At 39.4% G+C, this 18,982-nt stretch overlaps 1 protein-coding gene across 1 annotated transcript in view; it reads right to left on the bottom strand.

Annotated features, from left to right (window-relative positions):
* The window catches only part of CBL (Cbl proto-oncogene), a 137,392-nt gene that overhangs the window by 62,540 nt on the left and 55,870 nt on the right, over positions 1-18,982 (bottom strand). The gene's annotated exons all lie outside the window — the stretch shown is intronic.

The following is an 18,982-nucleotide window of genomic DNA, read 5'->3' as shown; positions in this document are numbered from 1 at the left end:
AGGAAGCTACAAGCTGTGAATTGCTGATAGCTCCAAACAGGTTGCCAAGGCCCTTCACAGATAGTGTCTGACATAGGACTGCACCAGACTCTTTGCGGATCTACCTAATACTAGAAACAGAGAGGCAGCCAAAATGGGAAGACAAAGAAACAGGCCCGAAATGAAAGAACAAGAGAACTCTAAAATAAAAAGAACTACATGAAATGGAGGCAAGCAATTTATCAGCTACAGAGTTTAGAGTAATGATTACAAGAATACTAGACAGCATGAAAAGAGACATAGAAATTTAAAAAGGACTAGTCAAAAATAAAGATTGCAATATCTAAAATAAAATAAAAATACACTGGAAGGAATAAACGGTTGGATGAAACAGAGTATCAAATCAGTGATTTGGAAGACAAGGTAGAAAAAAACACCCAAGCAGAGCATCAAAAAAATAATTTTAGGAGGAAACAAGATGGCAGAAGAGTAAGTGGAAGCTATACTAACCTCCTCCCAGAACTAGTCTGCATTTACAACTTAATTTTGGAGAAATCATCTGGAATAACCAACCGAACACTAGCTGGAGAGAAGTCTTATAACCACGGAGAGACAGAAAAGACCGCTACATCACAACGTGACCAGTAGGGAGTGTGGAGACACGGAAGGGCTGGTAGGGCTCACACAGGTGGCAGCTGAAGGGACTGAGAAATAGCTCAGCACCCGGGGGTTCCCCCTGAGAAGGGCAGGGTCTAAACCCCCAGCTGAGCTTCCCAGCCTACAGCAACAGAGTGGAAAGTAAAATAGTATCCAGCTGTGAAAAACGAAAAGCCACAGGGTTTCTTGCTAGCCGGAGAAAACAGCTGGAGAAAGCGAGCTCTTAAGCAGATTACATTCGAAAATATTTTGGCCCCCACTTACCCTGGGCTCAAGCAGAGGGAAGGCGGAGAGTACCAGAGACGCTAGGGGAGAGTCTGGTGTGGTGGCTTTGAGGGGAGAACTGGGGAAGCGGCCGACCGGGTCCTAGTGCTGACTCATCCCCACACCGCAGGCAGACCATTCTCCCCCCTACAAGTGGCCTCAGCCTGAGGGGAAGCAAAAGCCCTGCCTACAGGAATTAAGCTGCCACACCATGGTCCTTAAGCCTGACAGCTAATCACAGATTGAATAGATTAACAACTAAAGAAGACAGACAAAGGCAGTAGATCCCTGGGAGTCTCCAACAGGGTGCCTAGGCCCAGACTGGTACAAGATCTGATGCCACCAGGGGCAGATCCAGGAAGTGCAAATCATTCTAAGAAGCACAAACAAACAATAGAAGTCACAAAAATGGGGAGAAAGAGAAACAACCCCCCATTGAAAGGAAAGGTAGAATCCCCAGAAAAGAGTGCTAAATGAAATAGAGGGGAGCCAACTATCAGATATGGAATTCAAAACATGGATTATGGAGAAGCTCAATGAGCTCAGCGGAAACTACAAGGAACTCCAGAAAAACTACAAGGAACTTACTGAGAATTACACCAGCATGAAAAAGGACATGGAAGCTATCAATAAGAGACAGGAGGAAATGAAGAATACGATCTCTGAATTGAAGAACACAGTAGAAGGAAATAAAAGCAGACTAGAGGAAGCAGAAGATCGAATCAGCGAGCCAGAAGACAATGTAGACAAAAACTCCCAGACAGTGCAACAAAATGAAAAAACAAGACTGAAGAGGCTCTAAGACAGCTGCAGGACAACATGAAATGTAATAATATCCGTATCATAGGAATTCCAGAAGGAGAAGAAGAAGAGCAAGGGATAGAAAACCTCTTCGAAAAACTAATGACAGAAAACTTCCGTAACATGAGGAGAGAAAGAGTCACGCAAGGCCAGGAAGCACAGAGGGTCCCAATGAAGATGAACGCCAACAGGCCCACTTCAAGACACATCATAATTAAAATGGCAACTTTGAAAGACAAAGAGAGAATCCTAAAAGCAGCAAGAGAGAAACAACTAATAACATACAAGGCAGCTCCAATAAGGCTATCATCAGATTTTTCAGCAGAAACACTACAAGCCAGAAGGGAATGGCAAAAAATATTCCAAGCAATGAAAAACAAAGGCCTACAACCAAGAATACTCTACCCAGCAAGACTCTCATTCAAAATGGAAGGTGAAATAAGGAGTTTCCAAGACAAAAGAAGGCTAAAAGAATACATCTCCACCAAACCAGCATTGCAAGACATGCTAAAGGATCTGCTTTAAAAAAATGAAGAAACAGAGAGAGACGGAGAGGAACACGAGTACAAAGGGGAAAAATGACAATGAATAAGTACTGAAAGAAAAAGGAACTTCTACCATTTGCAACAACATGGATGGAACTAGAGAGAATTATGCTTAGCGAAATAAGACAGGCAACGAAAGAAAAATATCTTATGCTATCACCTATTACAGGAAACTAATGAACAACACAAACAAATGAGCAAAATTGAACCAGAGGTATGTAAACAAGGAATAGACTAACAGTAACAAAGGGGGAGATGGGAGGGAGAGAAGGGGGTAAGAAGAGAAGGGGGTCTAGTCAAAGAACATGTATAAATGACCTGTGGACATGAACAACTGGGTGGGGACTGAATGTGGGAGAAGGGGGGACAGGGTGCAGGGAAGCAAGAGGGGGAAAAAAGCAGGACAACTGTAATGGAAAAACAAAAAAATTTTTTAGTGGGGGGGAAAAAATGAAAATATAAAGAATGGAAATGCAGGTTCAGTGAATATTAGAAGGACAAGGATTTTCCTTCACACTGTATAGTTTTCTCCCTATCTGATCACTCCAGAGTTTGACATTCTAAAAAAGTAAGTAATGACATAAGTTTCTTTGCATAAAACTAATAAGACCAGTTGTTAATAGAGGTTTTTTGGACTAACACTTTGACTGGAATGTCATGCCTAAAGGAGACAGGCTTGGGCTCTGGTTGTTACCAAAAAGCCCTAAGGAACTGGGATTGACTTTCAAAGGTAATAAAAGCCCATGAGATAAAAGGCCTGGTACCTTGGTTGGATGCGCGCTCCATGGCAATCTTTCCGGGGAAGAAATGAAGGTTGTTTTCCTGAAAGATGGTTAGAAGGGACCTTAAGGCACAATGAAAAACCAGAAGGACTTGGAAAGGACGCGTGTGTACAGGCAAGGCTGAATGTCAGGTATGTGGTTCTGCTTCTGGGCCCTGAAGGGCAGACTGAAGGTCACCCTAAATGTCCCTTGCGTTAAGTTCCAGCAAAGCAAAACTAAAGATCATAAGTGATCATTTGCTGCTCTTGTTGTATTTATGCAAATGAACAGGATAAATTAAAAATGGACTTAATGCAGTCCCTTTAATGACAAGGAGGGTAATCTTAGGGAGAAAAATTGTGATTCAAGGAAAATCACAATGCTCAGTGGTAACTATAAAGTAGTGCAGCTAACCGTCTTTAAAGTTTCTTTTCATTTAAAATTTGTTTTCATTTGAAAGTTAAACTATGTCTGTGGTATTATCAAAGGTGTTTAATTTACAGGCAAGAAGAATGTCAAATGCCTTGCAGCTGGATGTCTTTCCAATAACACAGTCCTACAGATTTAGAGACTTGTATGTGGGTTATGTTACATAAATTAACATGTGTTTTCTGTTTTCAAAGGGCATAAGGGCATAAGCCTATGATCTCATTACCTGTATGTACAGGCCTCACTTAATCCTGTCTGCATTGCTGCCTCCTGAGACTCAATGGTTTGGCTGAACTAAGTGGCTGGGTTGGTGAAGAATAGGGTGGTCTGTGGGCTTCACTTTAAAACGGGTTTCTCTCTTCTGTCCTAATGGCTTGGGCAGAAAGAGCCCAGAGGTCTGAGAGAGGGGAAACCTAAAATATTTCCCTCAGCCCAAACTAAGTGTAATGGGCAAAAGGGTTTTGGACAGGTGAGATGTATCTGGCACACCTTCCTCCAAAGAAGCCCTTCTTTTCCCTAATGTGGGACAGTGAGAAATTAATGCCTGTCTTTTGTCATCTAGTGGTTATGGATTGAATGATGTCTTTTAACCCTGTTGCCAAATCTGTTGCCTCCAGAATACAACAAGGATGCCAGCGTGTTAAATCAAGCATGCTGTTGTCTGGGGACAGCCAACCGACCTGGAGTCTGCACAATCCTTCCCCATGTGGGAAGGCCACCCTTATCTCCACAACCCCACTCTTATTAGGGATTTCTGGACCCAAGGGTATGTAGGACGACGACCATGTCCAGCTTGAAGCAGCTAGAACAGCTTGAGACCTTTGCCCATTGTCCTTTATAAGATTATAAAGGGTCTTAAGTCTGAGAGGGAGGGATTGTTATTTTTTATTGTTAAAATAATTAATTAATTATTTTTTAAAAAAGAAGAATATATGGAAGGATGAGGCAGGAGAGCTTGTATGTACGACCCAGGGGCATGGGCTTGGGGGGGGATTGTTGGGGGCGGGGGGTGCTGGGCAAAGGGGAGCAAAGGGGAAAAAATTGGAACTATTGTAACAATATAATCAATAAAATATACTTTAAAAAATACTTTTAAAAATGAGGAGAGTTTAAGACAGCTATGGGACAATATGAAGTATAACAACACCTACATCATGGAAATACCAGAAGCGACTGAAGAAGGGATTGGACACCTATTTGAAGAAATAATGACCAAAAATTTTCCCAACCTGGTGAAGGAAAAAGACACACAAGTCCAGGGCATGCAGAGTCCCAAACAAGATAGACCAAAAGAGGCCTATTCCAAGACACATCATAATTAAAATGGCAAGGCTAAAAGACAAGAAGAGAATCTTAAAAGCAGCAACAGAAAAGCAGTTAGTTACTTACAAGGGAGCTCCCGTTAGACTGTCAGCTGATTTCTCAACAGAAACATTTCAGGCCAGAAGGAACTGGCATGAAATAGTCATGGTGATGACTATTACCGAACAAGTACATCATTTAAAATTGAAGGAGAAATAAAGAGCTTCCCAGACTTGCCAACAAATGTTAAAGGGCTTCCTTTAAGAAGAAAAACAGATGAAAAGAAAAAGAGCTGGGGTAGCAATACTTACACGAAACAAAATACTTTAAAAAAAGACTATATCAAGAGACAAAAAGAACCCAGCAATTCCACTTCTGAGTGTTTATTTGAAGAAATCCAAAGCACTAATCAAAAAGACATATGCATCATATGTTCACTGCAGCATTACTTACCATAGCCAAGATATGAAAGTAATCTAAGTGTCTATCAACAGATGAATGGATAAAGAAGTAGTGTACATATACAATGGAATATGACTCAGCCGTAAAAAAGAATGAAATTTTCCCATCTGCAACAGGTATTGTACTGAGTGAAATAAGTCAGAGAAAGACAAATACCACATGATTTCATTTTTATGTGGCATCTAAAAGCCAAATAAATGAACAAACAAAAGAGAAACAAACTCATAGATACCGAGAACATTTTGATGACTGCCAGATGAGAGGGGGCTTGAGGATGGGTAAAAAAGGGAGATAGATTAAGAAGTACAAATTAGTAGTTACAAAATAGTCATGGTGATGTAAAGTATAGCATAGGGAATACCATGAATAATATTGCAATACTTAGGAATGGTGTAGATGGGCACTAGGATTTATCAGGGTGATCACTTAGTAAGTTATATAAGTGTCTAATCCCTATGTTATACACCTGAAGCTAATATAATATTGTATGTCAACTACAACTTAAAAAATAAAAAACTATTTTTAAAAAGAATATAATGAGACTTCTTTATATTTCCAAATATGCTCTGAACTTACTCAACCGAAGTTCTAAAGGGCAAAAATGTATGTTATATACACTAGCATTTGTCCACAGCTAAAAACATATTAACCCTGAAAACTGATTACTATCTCTATACCAGTTCCATAAAAAATACACAAATACAACAGTAATATACGTGCAGGTCTTCAAAACTGCACATATCCTCCACACAATTAACAAAAACCACCGACACCTTTCAGAAGATTCATCCGATGAATTTAAATTATAAATTTAAAATCTAAAGATAAACAAAGTAAATTATATGAGCAGGGAAGAGCCCTAATGTAATCTAATTAAGTATGCAGAAAGTCTATCTAGTTCTGATTGCTTAACTCCTGAGTGTGTGAAACATCAAGTATCCATTCCCATTTAAACATATAGTTTCTCTGAATGAATATAGAGTAAGCTACTACACTTTGTTATTCTCAAAACTTAGAAAAGAACATGGAATTTTCTTTATCTATCTAAATCTAAGACTGTTCAGAGGTATCAAAACCAGACAAATCTTCATCACTATCTTTTTTTATGTTTATTTTCCATTAAAAATAACCCTCCTCAAATTCAAGACCCTGTCTCTCTATATAGTCTGGTATCAGTAGTTTGCAGTTCTTTAGTTAGTAGTATTTTAGTAATTAGTGTTTAGTTAGTGGTATTTTATCAAATTTAATATAAAACCTTTATTCAGAAACTATAAACAAAGACAATGTCAGATAACATAGGAAAGAAAGTCTTCCTAAACCTGACCATTTAGTTAATCAAAGCAGACTCACACACTTAGGCAGACTTTAGTAGACTAAAGTAAAAAGCAAGGGTCACAACAGCATGAGTGTAAGAAGCATTAATTAAAACTAATGTAATTTAGGAAGGGTCTTAAACTTAAAAAAAATTAATTTCAATAGACAATACAGGAGGGAAAAAGATTCTAGGCCAAAGGAATGACCAAAGGAAAGGTTCAGTAGAAGAGTTCAGGGACTGGAAAATAGACAGTGTGGCTAGAATGTAGCATCATAGTAGTATACGACAATATTAAAACATCAGCAGGACTCAAAATGTAGATATACTAACTGTGTGAAAGATACTACAAATACAGTGGGAAGTCATTAAGGGTTTAGAACTGGGAGTGACATCCAGTCTATTTTAAGGCAATAAATGACAGCAGCTTGCAAGATGAATAAAAGGAGAAATCACAAAAGCAGCAAGATCAATTAGGATAGTATTGAAATAGAAAGGTAATAAAAGCCTGAAGATGGGTAGTAAAATAAGACAGACTTGAGAGATACTACAAAAGTAAAATCAAGAAGATGAGATGACTAAGTAGGAGACAGGAGATGATGAACCTGAAATGGAGCATGAGCAACTTGGAGCAGGGTCTTAAACTAATACCTTTCAAAGGCTTACTATGTGTCGGACACTTGGCATATTTTATTATTTAATTCATTCTCATTCATAATCCTATATGATAGTTTTCACTATTACCTCCATTTTATAGATAAAAAACCTACGCAGAAAGAGGTTAAGCCAAGAAATCAATCCTAGTACTCTATGCCTGTCATAACATTACATAATACTTACTCAAGGAACACAGAAGAGAAAATTGGTTTGCTAAGGAAGAAAATACATTCTGTGTTCAGACATGTTGAATGTGATATGCTCAAAAGATGGCAATGTCTGGGAGGCTCTTTGGGAAAGAGGCAGCAAAGTAGGGAAACATAGACACTATTTGGAATAGAACTGTCTACTAATGCCCTCACACAGGCCAATCAAAATGAAATGGAATTTTTAATCAAATCAACTTTTTGTCTACATTAAATTTGAAGTGTTATATGCCAAGTATACATATCTCAATAAAAATTTAACAAATTTTTACAAACTGAAATGGAAGTTTTGAAGACTTGGAGTTGCCCCCTTCAGGAATGTGGAAGTAGTAGGAAAGAGTCAGAAGGAAAGAAAAAAAACAGCAGTGGTAGGTTCCTCTTATAAAAAGAAGAACAAATCCATATAAAGATATATGGAAATACTGGGTAGTCAATGTCCCAAGTGAACTAATATTTTTAGTTGTTCTCATATAAGGCAGAAACTAATGCCATCTCTTTGAGATGCTCCTTCTTTCTTAATATCATTTATACAAACATGATGAAAATGCATTTAGTATCTTAGTACTCTTCACAGATTTTCAAATTTTAAGGGTTCTAACATTCATTCAGTAGAATCTACCATACTTCCCAAAAGAAAAAGATATGGAACTTGTAAATAATATTTTCTGAGTTCACTAAATTTAATAAAACAAAAGTGGTAAAATTTCAATACTGTCAAAGGGGCAGAGGTATATTCATGAATGGGGAAAAACAGAGCATAAGAACAGATCATAAATGGTGAAAAAAAATCACTTCAATTTTAACAGGCGTAAAAGGAATTTAAAAACTACATAAGAGTGCCTACTTGACACACGGGAGACTTCTGGCCAAGATGGAGGCCTAGACTGACACGCTGCATCTCCCTCCACAACTAATAAAGAATACCAGAAATAACCAGAAGTTTCAGAAAATAAATGGAAATCCAATGTATGAAGTTATAAAGAAGTAGTGCTCATATGGATGAGTAGGAGGGACAAAGCCAGGGCAGAGAGATCAAGCTGTGATGGTGGTGGCACCAGTGGCAATGGTGGCAGGACAGCAGCAAGCACAGACACCCATATTTAAGGGAGGGGAAGAAGAGCCTGGGGAGTACCCTAGGCTGCACACCAGACCCATCACCTTGCATTTCCAACACCAGGGAAGGCAGACACCCATTGCCTTGGACTGTGAGGCCCAGAGGAGGTGGGGACAGAGGAGGAGGCTCCCAGTCTCTCGGCAGACAGTGAACGGCAGGATTTCATCTTGGACCCCCGCCCCCACAGAAAACTCCATAGCGTGGTAAGAAGGGCCACCAGTTGTGATGAGTGCACAGGGTTCTGCCCCCTATAGCGTAGGAGGTGTCACAGCCCCACCCAGGAAGCAAAGGTAAACACAAACCTGTCAGGATGTCACAGGTCATGATATGAGATCCTGGTGATGCAGCTGACCAGACAGCAAATATCTAATCTAACGAAGCAGCAGATAGGAAATCTTTCTAAGGCATAGTTCAGAGCTTTGGTTATAAAAAGGCTTACAGACCTAACTGCAGATCTTAAACAAGACATGGAAGGAATGAAGGCTAGTCCTGCTGAAATGAACAAAAACACATACAAAGCTAGTAGTGAGGAAAAGAAAACCAGGGATCAAATCAACAAATCGGAACACAAAGAAGGAACAAACAGTCAACCAGTGCAGAAAGAGGAAACAAAAAGTGAAGAAAATGAGAAGCTCAGAAACCTTTGGGACACCTATAAGCGGGTCAACATCCGAATCATAGGGCTGCCAGAAGGTGAAGAAGAAGAACTAGAAATTGAAAAATTATGTGAAAAAATAATAAAGCAGAACTTCCCTAACTTGGGGAAGGAAACAGACTTACAGGTCCAAGAAGCACAGAGAGTTCAAAATAACTGGACCCAGGGAAAACCACACCAAGACACATTATAATCAAAATGTCAAAAATTAAGGATAAAGAGAGAATCTTAAAAGCAGCAAGAGAGAAGAAGAGAATTACCTAGAAAGGGGTCCCAATTAGACTCTCAGTTGATTTCTCAAAAGAAAACTCTGCAGGCAAGAAGGGACTGGCAAGAAATATTCAAAGTAATGAAAAGCAAAAACCTACAGCCACGAGTACTCTATCCAGCGAAGCTGCATTCAGAATAGAAGGGCAGAGAAAGTGCTTCCAGGACAAAGTAAAACTGAAGGTGTTCATCAGATCCAAACCACTGTTATATGAAATGTTAAAGGGACTTGTTTAGGAGAAGGAGGATCAAGATTATGAACATTAAAATGAAAACTGTATCACAACAACCAACAGTAGAAGCTAGAGAATTGAAACAAAGGCAAACTAAGTAGGCAACAAGAGTGGGAAAAGAATTATAGGTATGGGGAAAATTATGGGGGGAGGTAAGCAGGGAGGAGGAAGTGGGGAAAGGGAGGGAGACGGTACAGGAATTAAGAAGCATAGTAGGAGGGAGTGGAGTAGACAGGAAGATGTTGAGAAGAACTATATGCACAACCAATGGGCATGGACTAAGCGACGGGGACAACTGGAGGGAGGGGGGGTCACTGGGTGGAGGGGAACAAAGGGAAAAGAAATGGGACAACTGTAACAGCATAATCAATAAAGCATATTTAAAAAAATTACACCTATATTTTAGAACAACCATCATTCAGCAGAACCTTCAGAAATCAAGTTGAATCGAAGTCTGACAACTACAGTATTGAAGAAAGCATATCCATTCAGATTGGTAGGAGGGGTGCAGATGAGGAACGGGGTTGGTCCCACATCCACATGTAATGGATAAAAATTCGGGAGGGACATCTCGGGAGCAAGGAGTCCCAGCCCCACACCAGGACCCCCAGCCCAGGGTTCCAGTGCCAGAAAAATAAGTCCCCACAACTTTTGGCTGCAAAAGCCAGTGGGGATTGAGTCACTGGAAGACACTGCTGGAGCCCCCAGCAGTTGTTCTTAAAGAACCCACACACGGACTCACTCAGACTCACCCCCTCTGAGCTCCAGCCCTGAGGGTGCAGCTTAAAAGGCACCTGTAGTATACAGGGAGAAACTGAAGTGTCTGGCATCAAGCCGAGCAAAGGTCATAGTCCCTTTTCTAACCCTCTGCCCCACAGAGCCTGCAAGCTGCTGCCATATCTGAAACTCCATCACCCTGGCTAACACTGTTTGACCCTCTTGGAGATCCCCAGAGACTCTGCCCACCCAACTTACAGGCCCACCTAAGCTGCTTTTCCATATGAATGGCTGGTTTTGGCTTATACTACAGAACTTCCTAAATCCTCTCCAATAAGCAACAACTGGCCTCAGTGCATCCCAGGCCCAGCAGTAGCAGCAGCAATCCTAGATTCACAGCTTGGCTTCTCCTGGGAATCTCCAAGCCCAACACAAGTAGCAGCCATCTCAGATTGCTTTATAGCTCAGGCAGGGTGGCCCCGTGGAAAACACAGGTGAGGGCTGACCTTGGCCTGCACCACCCAGAGAAACCCCAGGGCCAGTGCACCCAGTGAACAGCTACAGACCATGTTGAAGCAGACCACCTTGCCCTGTACAGCTCATCCTCCATGAAAGGTGGAGGCTGTTGGTCAGTGGTCCTAGTCAGTCCTTGGCAGCTGACTGGCCTGAGTAAATTCCTCCCATTGATCTGCCAACAGCAACCAAGGCTCAACTACAAGAGGAGAGTGTACTCAGTCCACACAAAGGGCACACCTTGAGTACCCAGCTTGGGTGATAGGGGAGACAGTGCCACTGGACCCTACAGGACACCTACTACATTAGGCCACACTATCAAGACACAGAGTCAAAGCAGCTCTACCTAATACATAGAAACAAACACAGGGAGGCTGCCAAAGAAGGAGACAAAGAATCATGGCCCAAATGAAAGAACAAACAGAACTCCAGAAAAAGAGCTAAAGGAAATGGAGATAAGCAATCTATCAGATGCAGAGTTCAAAATACTGGTTATATGGATGGTCAAGGAACTTAGTGAGGACCTCAGCAGCATAAAAAAGATCCAGTCAGAAACGAAGAATTCACTAATTGAAATAAAGAACAATTTACAGGTAAACAACAGTAGAGTGCATGAAGCCAAGAATCAGATCAATGATTTGGAATATAAGGAAGCAAAAACAACCAATCAGAACCACAAGAAGAAAACAGAACCCCCAAAAATCGAGGATAGTGTAAGGAGCCACTGGGACAACTTCAAGCATTCCTACATTCACATTATAGGGGTACCAGAAGGAGAAAAGAAAGAGCAAGAAATTGGAAACCTATATGAAAAAATTATGAAACAAAATTTTCCTAATTTGGTGAAGGAAATAGACATTCAAGTCCAGGAACCACAGAGTCCAAACAACATGGATGCAAAGAAGCACATCATAATTAAAATGCCAAAGGTTAAAGATAAAGAATCTTAAAAGCAGCAAGAGAAAAGAAGTTACCAATAGGGGAGTTCCCATAAGACTGTCAGCTGATTTCTCTAAAGGAACTTTACGGGCTAGAAGGGATTGGCAAGAAATATTCAAAGTCATGAAAAGCAGAGACCGACAGCCAAGATTGCTCTACCCAGCAAAGCTATTATTTAGAATGAAAAGGCAGATAAAGAGCTTCCCAGACAAGAAAAAACTAAAGAAGGTCATCATCACCAAACCATTACTATATGAAATATTAAAGGGGCTTAAGATCAAAACTATGAACAATAAAATGGCAAAAATAGTTATCTATTAACAACTGAATCTGAAAAACAGACTAAGCAAACAAGAACAGAGAGAGAATCATGGATTTGGAGAGCGCTTTCATGGTTACCAGATGAGAGGGGTGGGGGGGAATGGGTGAAGAGGTGAGGGGATTACAAATAGGTAGTTACAGAACAGCCATAGGAATGTAAAGCACAGTGTAGGAAATGGATTAGCCAAAAAACTTATACACATGACCCACGGACATGGACAATGGTGGGCAGATTGCCTGGGGAAGTAGTGAGTGCTGGGTGGAGAAAGGCAAAGGGGGAAAAATCAGGACAACTCTAAAAGCATAATCAATAAAATATAATTTTAAAAAATAAAGTAAAAAAAGACATTCTTTTAGTCAGCTTTTGGGTTTGTTCTTTCTGATGTTCTAATTTCAATGCAGTTGTAGACTTCACAAGTGGATTATGGTAGATTTTAAAGCAACTCTTGGTTAGCACTATTAAAACAGTGATTAGAAAAAGCTTTTGCACATTCTACTTACTTGCCCTTCACTGCCAATACTTCTCTATAAGGTTCTGAATTTATAAAAGTTATCAATGATTCTTTGAGGAGAGACAAGGGAGGGGTATGTGTCTTCACAGTCCCTCCACTGAGTTTCATCATCAAGCCAATGTCCTATTACAAACATTTTGAAATTCTCTTGTTACATGAATACATAATCTTATGATAAAAATCTGGATTTTTTTTTTTTTAGTTCAATAGACATGCCTCTTAAAACATGTTTTCACTTCTCTAAGTTTATATAGTAAACTATTCCATATGGTACTTGAAGTGTGCCCTCCAAGGGATCACTTCTGTAATACGGAATGAATATACATACCTTTACATACAAAGAAAACCAAAGTAATTGGTAACAAACATTTAGGAGACTAACTTAAAAAAAAAAAAAAAAGGCTCTGGCACTTTTTGGCACTTACTAGCTATGTGTTTCCATATCTACAAAATGAAAAATACTGTTACTACATAAAAATCAGAGGCCAAATTAATTTTGTTCAACAATAACTATACAACTCCTGGCACATAGAAAGTGCTCAATTAACATGTGTGGCAAAGTAGGGAGTGAGGAAGACTAGAGTAAGTTTTGAAATTTTCAGGCATACAGAAAGCACATAATAAATAGTAATTGCATCTGAATTTGGAAAAAATCCTAAATTAAGTTTTAGATTGACTGCTACTTTCAGCCAAGACGGAATTGCAGGAACTGAATTTATCCTACCACCTGAAAGAATAAAAAAATGAAAAAATATATGTAATAATGGTTTACAGACACTGGACATTAGGCCGCAGAAAACCTTGATCTCTAAGAAAGGAGAAACAAATGAGATGGACCCTTTGACTGGCTGAATTTATTGCCTGGAGAACTTCCAGGCCTCAGCATTGGGAGGGGGAACTCAAGCAGTCTGAATTGGGGAGACACAATTGTGCACCCAGGAAAGCCATAGCAATTGGAATTTTCAGTGCAGAATACAAGAGAAGAGAAAGCTTTACAGAGACCAAGTTCTAGAGGTCTGCAGAGGGGATCTTCTAAGTCTTCAGGTGAGCACAAATCAGCACAGGATAATACCTGAAGCTGGGTAAAGAACCACCTAAAAGGAGCAGAGTTCTTTTCATTCCCTAGTTCTCACACAGAGGAAACTGTAGAGGGGAGTAAATGTTGTATTTAGAGAGACTGGGGGGTGGGGAGCAGGGGATAATTAGTCCTACATTAAAAGTTCTTCTGGTTTGGCCTCACAACATTTTTAAAAAATCAAACTATTCCAAGTAATTCAGGTGTGTTCCTGAAAAAAAACTCAAGAGTATATATAAGAATACAGAAGTATCCAGCACCTAACAAGGTAAAATTAACAATGTCTGGCATCCCAAAATTACCAAGCATGCAATGAAGCAAAAAAACATGGATCTTAGTGAGGATAAAAATAAATCAATAGAATTAAATCTAAGAACACAAATGACAGAACTAACAAGGATATCAAAATACTTATTATACTTATATTCCATATGTACAAAAGGGCAGAGAAATATTTGCGTGTGTTAAGTACATAGAGAAGACAATAAAACATTCCAAATCTGCCCTGGCCAGTGTGGCTTAGAAGTTAGAGTGTCATCCAGTAACTAAAAAATTGTGGTTTGATTTCCAGTCAACGCACATACCGGGGTCGCAGGTTCAGTCCCCCGTCGGGGCACATACAATCCCCAGTCTGGGCACATAAGATCCCAGGTCCAGGCGTGTACTATCCCAGGTCCGGGCATATGCGATCCCTGGTCTGGGCGAATGTGGAAGGCAATCAATCGATGTTTCTCTCATATCAATGTTTCTCTCCCTTCCTCTCTCCCTTCCTTTCTTTCTAGAAACGATGAAGAAATGTCCTCCGGTGAGGATAAAAAAATCCAAATTAACTTCTAGAAATGAAAACTAAAATGGAAGAGATTGACAGTAGGTTAAATAAATAACACAGAAAAAAGATTAATTAACTTGTAAACAGAGTAATAGAAACTACCCAAAATAAAACACTGGGAAAAATGAACAGAGGATCAGTGGCCTATGAAACAAAATCAAGTGGCCAGATGCATATATATGGAGTCCATTGAAGGAGAAGGAATAAAAAGGAGCAAAAAAATGTCCTGAAGAATAAGATAAAAAAATTTTCAAATTTGATGAAAACTATAAATTTTAGACTGAAAAAGTACAGAGAGCAAATTAGGATCCTCTCATACCTCTTTCCAAAATGCACAGAAGATATTTCTATTCTACCCTGGAACTTTTTCCCACTGAACTCCTAAACACAACAATCTAAACAGCTACAACTTATCCATAGAACCCAACACTAATTAAAATTTATTTACTGGCCTTGATAATCTGTTCTTTGAAATGTATAATGATTCCACCACCAAAAAAAGACAGGACTAGCTTGACTTGCTCCAGAACTATAAGGCAGTATTGGAACAGTTTAACATTATAAAAAGCTTACTTTGAAAGATTAGAAGGAACTGCAACAAAATGACATTGGCAGCATCAAATACTTCTTTCCCTTTCACTACTTTCTTAATTCCCCTACTATACATATGGCTACAGTATTTTAAAATTGTATGTATTAATAAAGAGATTCTCAAAGTGTGCTGAGGTTCCCTGAGAACCTTTCAGGGGGTCTGCAATGTTAAAATTATGTCCATAGCAATATTAAGACACCATATGATTTGTCTTTTCCACTGTGTTAATATTTACATTGACTGCATAAAGTGATGGTGGGTGAGACTGCTGGTGCCTCAACATGAATCAAGACAGTAGCATTAAACTATACGTGTAGCTTACCACAACCTGCAATAAAATCAAAATGCTAGTTGCACTTAATGTCCTTGATGAAGTAGGAAAGATCACTAATTTTATTAAATCTTGACTGTTCAGGACATTTAAAAAATTCCGTATGACAAAATAAGAATTACACAAAAAGCACTTCTGTTGTAATGTCTTCAGAAAGAGCACTTGTGCAATGTTTACATTGTTTGTTGAATAGCCTCTTTTTTGATAAAACGTCTTTTTTTATAAACCATTTTAACGACTTTTTAAAATTCTTTTTTTAATCCTTAGCCAAGGATGTGATCATTGATTTTAGAGAGAGGAAGGAAGAGAGACAGAGAAATTGATGTGAGAAGGAAATATCAATCGGTTGCTTCCCAGATGCGCCCTGACCAGGGACTGAACCCACAATCTAGATATGTGCCCAAAGCAGGAATCAAATCGGCAGACAACGTTCCAATCAACAGAGCTACCAAGCCAGGGCCATTTTACCCATTTTAAGTGTACAACTCAGGAGCACTTGTAGGGGACCGTCCTATGTGGTTTCAAGAACTGCAGCCCAAACCGTAAGCCAGGCTCCTGAGAGCCTTGTCAGACTCAACTGGAACACCAGGAAGGTTAAAGGCAGACATGACTCAAAGGCCACTCAGGAGGTTTCCATGGGAATTGGATTTAAAGAATGCATACGATGGTTTAGACTTTGCTCTGCTTTACTTATCTCTTAGTTAACTATAAACAGTGTGTAGCAAAGTGTGGGTAAGTCTTACACCCGATGTCAGGGTGCCATCAGGACGTTTAACAGACCCTGACACAGACTGGTCACTGTTCTTTACGTTGATATCTGTAATCAGTACCTGTCAACTGTAATCCAAGCATCCGAAAGCTAACTGATGATTTATGAATTTTGACCTTGTATCTCCCATACATACCTTTCTCAATAAAAGGCACAGGAAAAGGGAGTTCTGCATATTTCTCCACTACAGAGAGTTGCCGCCTCATTCCTCCAAACAAAATATAGTGTACTGGTTAAATTTGTTCTCTCATCAGTGATCCTGAAACCTCTGCTGGACAGGGAGTTTCCCACCACGCCAGGGCACTGGAGGCAGTCTGCCTTAAGCACTAAGTATATTCACAATGTTTTATAACTATCATCACTAGTGATTTGCAGATCTTTTCCTTTTCTTATTTCCATTTTTTTAATTGTTTTATCACAGTTGTCCCATCTTTCCCCCATTGCTCTCCTCTGCCCTGCCCACCTTCTCCTACTCCCAGTCAATCCCCACCCTGTTGTCCATGTCCATGGGTCATTTACTAGACCTTCCCCTTTCTTTCCCTGCTTCTCTCCCTCCCCACTCCCCTATGGTCACCATCACTCTGTTCCCTGTTTCCATGCCTCTGGTTCTATTTTGCTCATTTGTTTTATTCATTAGGCTCCTGTATTAGGTGAGAACATATGGTATTTTTCTTTCGCCATCTGGCTAAGTTCAATAAGCATAATACTCTACAGTTCCATCCATATTGTTGCAAAAGGCAGTTCTTTCTGCTGCATAGAATTCCATCATGTAAACGTACCACAGTTTTTTGATCCACTCATCCACTGAAGGGCACTTAAACTTTTGTTTCCAGCATTTGGCTATTGTAAATAACACTTCTATGAACATAGGGCTGCACAGGTTCTTCTGAATTGGTGTTTCAGGCTTCTTCTGGTATAATCCTAGCACGGGAATCATAGGACTAAAAGGCAGTTCCCCTTTCAGTTTTTTGAGGAAATTCCATACTGTTTTGCACAGTGGCTGCACTAGTCTGCATTCCCACCAACAATGCACTAGGGTTCTCTTTCCTCCACATCCTTACCAGCAGTTGTTTTTTGTTGATCTGTTGATGATGGCCATTCTGACTGGTGTGAGGTGGTATCTCATTGTGGTTTTTATTTGCATCTCTCTGATGGCTACTGAAGTTGAGCATTCTTTCATATGCCTATGGGCCCTCTGTATGTCCTCCTTGGAGACGTATTTGTTCAGGTCCTTTGCCCATTTTTTAATTGGGTTGTATGTCTTCTTGGTGTTGAGTCATATAAGTTCTTTATATATTTTGGAGATAAATCCTTGTCCAAATTATCAATGGAAAATATGTTTTCCCCTACGGTTGGTTCCCTTTTCACCTTGCTGATGTTTTCTTGCACTGAGCAGAAACTCTTTAGTTTAATGTAGTCCCACTTGTTTATCCTTTTCTTTATGTCCCTTACCCTAGGAGATATACTGGCGAAACAATTGCTACATGGGATATCTGAGACTTTACTGCCTATGTTTTCCTCTAGGACTTTTATGATGTCATGGTTTACACTTAAGTCTTTGATCCATCTTGAGTTTATTCTGGTATATGGTGTAAATTGGTGGTCTAGTTTCATTTTTTTTGCATGTCCCTGTCCAGTTCTCCCAATACCCTTTGTTGAAAAGGCTCTTTTCATGCTATTTTTTCTTCCCCCTTTGTCAAATATTAATTGACCATGGGTTTATTTCTGGACTCTCTATTCTGTTCCATTCTTGTGCTAGTACCAGACTGTTTTGTTTACTGTGGCTTGTAATATAGTTTGATATCAGGTATTGTATTTCTACTACTTTGATCTTCTTTCTCGATATTACTGAGGCTATTCGAGGTCATTTTTGGTTCCATATAAATTTTTGGAGTATTTGTCCTAGGTCTGTGAAATATGTCATTGGTATTTTAATAGGGATTGCGTTGAATATATCAATTGCCTTGGGTGGTATGGACATTTTAACAATGTTGATTCTTCCCATCCATGAACATGGTATATGCTTCCGTTTATTTGTATTTTCCTTAAATTCTTTCTTCAGTGTTCTGTAGTACAGGTCTTTTACCGCCTTGGTTAAGTTTATTCCTAAGTATTTTATTTTTCTTGTTGCTATAGTAAATGGGATTTTTCTTCTATTTTCTATATTTCATTGTTGGTGTACAAAAATGACTTTGATTTGACTCTGTGCCCTGCTATTTTGCTAAATTCACTTATTAGGTCGAGTAGTTTTTTCATGGAGTCTATAGGGTTTTCTATGTACACTATCATGTCATCTGCAAATAATAAGTTTTACTTCCTCTTTTCCAATTTGAATGCCTTTTATTTCTTTTTCTTGTTTGATCACTGTGGCTAAAACTTCTAAAACTATGTTGAATAGAAGAGGAGAGTGGACATCCTTGTCTAGTTCCTGATATAGAGAGAAAGCTTTTAGATTTTGCACACTGTGTATTATGTTGGCTCCAGGTTTCTCGTATATGGCCTTCATTATATTGAGGTATGCTCCCTCTATTCCTAGTTTGCTTAGTGTTTTATCATAAATGGGTGCTGAACTTTATCAAATGCTTTTTCAGCATCTATTGATATGATCATGTGATTTTTGTCTTTCATTTTGTTTCTGTGGTGTATTACATTTATAGATTTGCAAACACTATACCATCCTTACACCCTGGCTGGTTTGGCTCAGTGGATTGAGCATCGGCCTGCGAGCTAAGTGTCGCTG

Source organism: Furipterus horrens, unplaced genomic scaffold, assembly GCF_987537825.1.
Source record: "Furipterus horrens unplaced genomic scaffold, mFurHor1.1.pri manual_scaffold_2, whole genome shotgun sequence".
Taxonomy (NCBI): Eukaryota; Metazoa; Chordata; class Mammalia; order Chiroptera; family Furipteridae; genus Furipterus; species Furipterus horrens.
The sequence above is the reverse complement of the archived record's forward strand: the minus strand, read 5'-3'. Positions and strand labels throughout refer to the sequence as shown.